Genomic DNA, 7,182 nt, shown 5'->3' with positions numbered 1-7,182 from the left:
AGAACATTTTTGTACACAGAATGATAATGTGAATCAAGGTGATGTGTATAATGACACAGAAAATGCATTGTTTAATTTACACTCTTTAGGTCTAAGAAATAAATCTAAGTTTGTTCCCGGCACTCTGAATTCAGGGGTTGAAACATATATTACGTTTGTACAAAATTATATTGTCACTTTTTTCTAAGGAACAACATAGACCTATTAGTAATGTCACATCTGCTGATAGACATGGTTTAAAAGATCTAGCAGGTAATACATCTATAATTATTAAAAATGCGGACAAGGGTGGTGCAGTGGTTGCGCATGATAGAGAAGACTATATACAAGAAATTGTGGCATAATTATCTGATGGTGTTATTTATCAGATTCTAGATGGTAATCCACTAGCAGAGATTCAAAAAGAATTTCAGAAAGTGTCGGACAAAGCTGTAGACAATAAAGCTATCACCAAAGACCTTGCCACATTTCTAATAAAAAAGGACCCCATAACACCAAATTTTTATGCTCGCCCCAAAGTACATAAAAATGTAAAAGACCCATTGTTGCTAGTACTGAATCATTTTTTTTTCTAATATTGCTTCTTTCCGAAAATCTTACTTGAAAGATACTGCTGATTTTCTTACATGGCCCCTTCATACGCCAACATTTTTGTCAGTCAATTTGAAAAGGCCATTTATACAAATTTGATGTTCCAAGAACATTGTAAAATTTGGCTTCACTACATAGACAACGTGTTTGGTGTATGGAGGGGAACATCTAAATCATTACAGGAATTTGTAGATTTATTAAATAGAAGCACTGATTGTCTGAGATTCACATTAAGTTCTTCCACTGTTAGTGTGAATTATTTGGATACAGTTGTGTATAGAAAATACTCTACAATAATTACAGATTTAGATAGTAAACCCACAGACCTTCATACACTACTACACTACGAAAGCTATCATTCAAAGAGGGTCTTCAACTCAATTCCAAAAAGTCAATTTATTAGAACCATTAGGTATGCAAACAAAAAATATCTACAAGACATTAGATTAGAACAAATGGCCATTAAATTTAAAGATAGTGGTTATCCACCATCAATAATTGCCAATTGTAAGGAAGAAGTTATATCAGGTATAAGGGGCTCAAATATTAACCAATGACATAAGAAGAGTGATCATCATATTATTTTTACATCTGAATATAATATACATAGGTGATTATATATATACATATATATATATATATATAGAGAGAGAAATATATATATATATATATATATATATATATATACACACTGTATATGTATATTAATATCCGCTGGGGTAAAGAACTCACAAAGACAAACTATTAGGTGCCTGTGGTGCTTTTCAATAAATAAATACGGTACATAAGAAGGAAGGCACTCACCGGGTCTTTGCAAACAATTTATTCACAACTTGTAATGATTTGGGGTCTATCCCGTCTTCAGACAACTTAAATTGTGTGAAGAATGCCTTCCTTCTTATGGGCTATATCTATAGTCAAATAAATATATAAATAAAGGCAGCTGGCCTACCCTATAATAAACCTACAACAGCTAAAAAAAACTTCCTTATCTTTTGTGAGTTGAATAGTTTTTAGTGATTGATATTCACTACTGAAATATCAAACATTGAGGCAAATTGTTATTCCAAACTCCATTACACGTTCCTAGTGTCCCTATTTACCTGGTCTAATTCTCTAAATATTATATATATATATAGCTTGTATATAGAAACCACTTAATGGACTTTGTATACATTCAAAAATAACTTTTATTCCAAAGTCATAACATTTCGGGTACCCGACCAGTCCCTTTATCAAATGATACACACGAGACAAAAGTATGCATAACATCCATCACCTCACCCCACCTTATATACTGTAACTATAACATATAAGCAAATGTCAACAATTAACCAATAATACTTAGCTCCAACAGAAACCATGCTGGTTTTGCGTGTACCGCCGCAAGCCCAAGTGATGTAGTGACGTCATCATGGCGCAACACACCAGGTGCGTCAGCACTCCCTAGGGGAGGGTGGTGTCACAAGTGACAGCTGTCACATGTATTCTGTAGCCTGTGGGGTTTTACAAATCATCAGTAAGCTTACTCGGGCACAAAAAGCTCATGCAATACACATGGAAAGGGGCTAAAAAAGAGATAAAAACAAACATATATACATATGTACATAGTATATTAGACACGTACCAACATTGGCCTCTTCTAACATGTTAGTTACGGACTGTGGTATTACATCATATCTATTTGATATGGTAGAAACATCAGAAAACTTAGTGAGAGTTCATCCATATATATAATGAGTGACAGATCCACATTTCAGGGGATATAGAAGCTTGATTAAGATCCATAAATGCATATAAGTCCCATCTTCAGAGACTATTGATAGAAAGGGCTAAAATCCAAGTGGGTATTAAGACCCTTTGGCATTAGAGTATCCAAAGTGTAAATCCATCTAGTCTCTCTCCTCAATAATGCTTTTGCCCTCATCAATAACATCAACTAATACAGCTTCTGTTTCTGGGGTTGTTACCCGAGCAGCTAACAAACCACCGTTAGGAACAAACAAAAACTAACAAGGAGAGGGAGATTTAGAAAAAAAGAAACCCTTAAAAAAGAACCTGACATAGTATTTAACTGGAGTAGCAGGGTGTTAACAGAACATGAGACATATCTACTTGGTCGGGGTTATCTTTTGTGTCCACACCTAAAGAGGATGACTTTGAGGAAATAGTTGACATACATAAACTTCAGAGACAATTCAAACTAAAAGACTTCTTTAGGAATAAAACACAGGGAACAGTAACTAAATTTAAAACCCCGTCAACATTTGAACCACCCACTACTAACCCAGCTATCAAAAGTTTTACTAGCATGGTATTTCACAACTGCACAAGCAATAAGTCACAAACATACTCAAATTTGACTGAAGGTGAAAGGAAAGCTATCCTTAGTTTAAAGAATGATGAATCAATCAACATATGCCCAGGCGGGCAGTATTGTGGTTATGGATTACACACAATATAGAATTGAAGCCAAGAGACAGCTTTCTGATACCTCTACATATATTAAACTGAGGGGCAACCCCACACTTACTTTTAAAAAAAAGTATTGACCTGTACCTGAGGTCGGCAAATAAAGCAGGACTCATAGACGAAAATACGCTTTTGATCCTGACCACTGACTTTCAGAAAATTCCAGTGCTATACTTATTACAGAAAGTGCATAAGACACCTATAGTCTCTGCGAGGGATTCACTTTTTTTCCAATATAGCAAAATTTGTGGATTATTTTCTGCAGCCAGTGGTCAGGAATACTAGCTCTTACCTGAAAGATGCCCCTAGTCTCATTTCACTATTGAAAACAGCAGATTGGCTGAAGGAGGGTGATTTTCTGGTCACCATGGACGTTGACAGCCTGTACACCTCCATCCCTCATGATGGGGGTGTGCAGGCTGTCCGATCCATGGTCACCAGCTCTATATTCTATGAGGGACCACCAATTGAGTTTATTATAGAACTCATGCTCTTCTGTTTGGAGAAAAACTATTTTAAATTTGAGTCCAAATTCTACTTGCAGACCTCAGGTACAGCAATGGGTTCCAATACGGCTCCCACCTATGCCAACCATAAAAGAGATGTCATGAGACTCCAAGACTGTATGGAAGTCATCTTCTATACATGCTATATTAATGACGTACTATTGATATGGCATGGTAATGAAGAGCATCTTGTTACATGGGTGAACAATTTGAATAAAATTGAATCCCCTATAAAATTTAAGCTTGAATTCTCCCTTGAGTCTATACATTTCCTCAATCTCAATATCTTTAAAGTTAGGGAAGGCGACTACTGTAGGTTTGGTACATCATTATATGCCAAGCCAACAGATAGGAATTCGCTCTTGAAAGCACACCGCTGCCACCCATATCACCAGAAGAAGGGGGTATTCACGTCTTAACTCACCACAGTCATAAGGAATAATACAGAGAACTCCATAATGAGTGTAAAACTGGACCTTGATGGGGAAGAAGCTTTTAAAGTTATGATGATAGTTTGGTGACTGAGACCAAGAGAAGAGTGCTGGAATGTACACAGGACAAACTCATCATTAAAATTGTAAAGCCACAAGGAACGGATCGGATAAATTTTGTGACAACATTTGATACTACCCATGGGATACTCAATTCCTCAATGAGGAGACATTGGGATTTGGTGAAAGTGGAGAAGTTCCTACCATTTCAACATACAGAACTCCCTAGGATGGCATATCGAAGAGCACAAAACCTAAGAGATATTCTAGTGGAATCCGATCCAATGTACTGCTACCGTAAGAGTACATGGTCACAGTCAAACAAGAAAGGTTGCTTTCAATGCGGCAACTGTGTAACATGTAACAGCACGTTGAGGGGTTCCTCATTCCAGCACCCTCACACTAACCAAAGATATAAGATCAACCATCGTCTGACGTGCACGAGTGACCATGTCATCTATATCCTCATATGCCTGTGCTCCCTTTTTTATGTTGGAAAAACAATAACATTGTTCAGGGACCGCATGGCTAATCACAGGTGTGCTATCAGGGTAGCAATCGACAAAGGCGACTCTTAGCAACCTGTAGCCAGACGCTTTTGAAACATAGCGCTGCAAGCCTAAAAACGATGCTAATAGATCATATACCACCTATGTCCAGAGGGGGTGACAGGGCAAAAGCATTATTGAGGAGAGAGACTAAATGGATTTACACTTTGGATACTCTAATGCCAAAGGGTCTTAATACCCACTTGGATTTTAGCCCTTTCTATCACTAGTCTCTGAAGATGGGACTTATATGCATTTATGGATCTTGATCAAGCTTCTATATCCCCTGAAATGTGGATCTGTCACTCATTACATATATGGATGAATTCTCACTAAGTTCTCTGATGTTTATACCATATCCAATAGATACAATGTAATACCATAGTCCGTAACTAACATGTTAGAATAGGCCAATGTTGGTACGTGTCTAATATACTATGTACATATGTATACATGTTTATGTTTTTATCTCTTTTTTAGCCCCTTTCCATGTGTACTGCATGAGCTTTTTGTGCTCGAGTATGCTTACTGATGATTTGTAAAAGCCCATGGGCTATAGAATGCGTGTGACAGCTGTCACTTGTGACACCGCCCTCCCCTGGGGCGTTCTGATGCATCTGGTGTGTTGCACTGTGATGACGTCACTACGTCACTTGGGCTTGCAGCGGTGCACGCAAAACCAGCATGGTTTCTGTTGGGGCTAAGTATTATTGGTTAATTGTTGACATTTGCTAACATGTTATAGATATATAAGGCGGGGTGAGGTGAGGGATGTTATGCATACTTTTGTCTTGTGTGTATCATTTGATAAAGGGACCGGTCCGGTACCCGAAAAGTTATGACTTTGGAATAAAAGTTATTTTTGCATCTATATGAAGTCCATTGAGAGCTTTCTATATACAAGCTGGATTTAATTTGCTGTCATCACCGTGGCCATTACAGTTGATAAGGAGTGCATATCTTTGAAAGAAATATATATATATATATATATATATATATTCTTAATAAGCTTATCACAATTAATCACAAAAACATTTCTACTAAATTAAGAACATTAGAAGATCATGTTGAACTGTTATATTTTATGCATTTATTCCTAAGAATTTAAACTTCAGCGCTTATGCTACAACCTCAGCTTGCAGTAATATTCTGAAAGCAGGAAGTCCATGAAAGATTTTATGCTATTAGCGGACACAGAAATAAATACTGTGATTTATTTACATGAAAATGAGTCTAGAATATGTTGCATGAATTAGGCCTGTATAGTCATTCTTACTAGATTACATATTTTAATTGATACGCATACACATTCAACCTCAGCCTGTTCAGGTGTTATCATGTTCTAGAAGTAAATATTCTGCATTTTTGTTTTTCATCTGGATGGTTTGATAGTTAGAGAAAGGAAAACAGTCACACAAAAAAGAAACCAATCTATATAGATGATACATTTTTGTGACTTGAAATCTATCTGCGCCATTTGTGCTGGATTTAATATGCATCACCATGAGAGCAATAAATCTAAACCTTGTGCGGTTCTGTGGAAAAAAACAATAACATGTAAGAAATATTATCCTCGCTGTGATTGAGTATGATTATGATGCCTTGATATACCAAAACCAATCTAATATTTTAATGGTAGTGATGTTCACTTACATTATTTGAATAAAGACAGTGAATAAAAATAGTATTTTAGCTACAATAGATTGCCTATACCTATCTCAAGGGTAAACATGCATAGCAGAGCTCAGCTTACCCAGTAGTTTTTTTTACTGCTATGTAATGTGAGGAACATTTTAATGGTAAATTTATTCTACATTTGAATGTCTTTACCAAATTGTCCCTCACATAAATGTGGTACTACATACAGGCCTAATAAGTTTCAATTTGAATAGCCACCATTTAAATTTGTAAATTTAGTAAAACCACACCTGGGGAGTTTTTTTTTTATAAATGCCACAGGAATATATTTAAAATTTGTAGCTATATTAGAGAGAGTGAGACTTGTATTTCACCTGAAAAAAATAAGAAGTTTCAAAAATGTTTTAATTACCTGAAGGAATACATATATTGGGCCAGAGTGATACAGTGCTTTTTTTTGGCCGTTTGCGTTTAAGTTAAATTCCGCAAATGCGTGAGCGCAATTGCAATTTATGCTAGAATGATTACTGGGACATCAGAGCTTTGGGTAACTGTCACGCAAGTCAAAAAAGTGTCATAAGACACATAAAAAATACATTTAAAAGTACACCTACACTCATAATAACACTAATAAAAATTACTTTAAAAACAATTGCATAAAAAAGTTATAAGGGCTCAAAGATATGAGATGTCAGGGGTTAGAAAAAGAATGGACAAAAGTGCTTTTACATAGGGATCCATAGGAACATGTATAAATATATGTATGTATATAAATATACATGCATTTCTATAAATATGTATGTATGTATTTATATATATATATATGTGTATTTACAGACATATATACACATACAAATACAAACAAAGGCATACACATATGTATAGAAATACATACATATATCTCATTGCAATCCTGCGCTGGTTTTTGTGCGAGCT

This window comes from Bombina bombina, chromosome 4, assembly GCF_027579735.1.
Source record: "Bombina bombina isolate aBomBom1 chromosome 4, aBomBom1.pri, whole genome shotgun sequence".
Classification (NCBI taxonomy): domain Eukaryota; kingdom Metazoa; phylum Chordata; class Amphibia; order Anura; family Bombinatoridae; genus Bombina; species Bombina bombina.
The sequence above is the reverse complement of the archived record's forward strand: the minus strand, read 5'-3'. Positions refer to the sequence as shown.